The 657-nt window shown below is 51.8% G+C and overlaps 1 protein-coding gene across 4 annotated transcripts in view; it reads right to left on the bottom strand.

Moving 5' to 3' along the window:
• Nucleotides 1–405, bottom strand: part of LOC143274840 (leucine-rich repeat-containing protein 14-like) — a 36,873-nt gene extending 36,468 nt beyond the window's left edge. For 2 of the 4 annotated variants that reach the window (XM_076578788.1, XM_076578789.1), the window contains exon 1: nt 1–405. This exon is cut by the window's left edge and continues 46 nt beyond it. The gene's annotated coding sequence lies outside the window, so the exon portion shown is untranslated. The other 2 variants (XM_076578790.1, XM_076578787.1) reach the window with 2 other exon arrangements.
• Between the last annotated feature and the right edge of the window lie 252 nt (nt 406–657).

Below are 657 nucleotides of genomic sequence, written 5' to 3'. Positions count from 1 at the left end.
CTCTGCCAGTGTAACCTGTGTACCGGTACCCACGCTAACCGGGGGCGGAATTCCTGAGCCAACTGAACAGCGGCGACAGATTCGGCCTTCCGCCGGCACTGAGATTCGAGCAGACCTCAACTCTATCCGGTGGAATACTCACTCAAGCCGGCTTCTCCTCCGTCCACAAAGTTTCCCCGAAGTAAAAAAAAAACGAACAAAGTCTGAAAACAACCACAGCACAAGAACGGTGATCAGTGCCACTGAATCCCGGCCAGACCTCCTTAGACCCGGCTTTCGCACCTAGAAACTTATCAGTGCCAGACGCCGCGCTTTCTCATACTGAAAAATGCTTCCAAACAGCACAGTAGACACTCCCCAAAAGCCACAACTGCCGACTAAAACCTGCTCGTGGAGGGTTTCGTTTTCGTCTTTTTCAACAGCCAGCACGTGCAACAAAAAAAACTGCTGCACAGCCACGTTGCCTCGATATCGGATGTGCGGGCGTTCAGTTTGTGCGGTTCCAGTGAATGATTCACCGTGTTGGCGAACAGCAGCGTCGGCAGCCCACGTTGTGAGTTGTGTGTATCAGTGATAGAACCGTGCTGCTACATGATCCTCACGGAGGCTCACACAGAGAACAAGTCTAATACTTGTTCTCTGGCTTGTAGATATCTC

Source organism: Babylonia areolata, chromosome 29, assembly GCF_041734735.1.
Source record: "Babylonia areolata isolate BAREFJ2019XMU chromosome 29, ASM4173473v1, whole genome shotgun sequence".
NCBI lineage: Eukaryota > Metazoa > Mollusca > Gastropoda > Neogastropoda > Buccinidae > Babylonia > Babylonia areolata.
The sequence above is the reverse complement of the archived record's forward strand: the minus strand, read 5'-3'. Positions and strand labels throughout refer to the sequence as shown.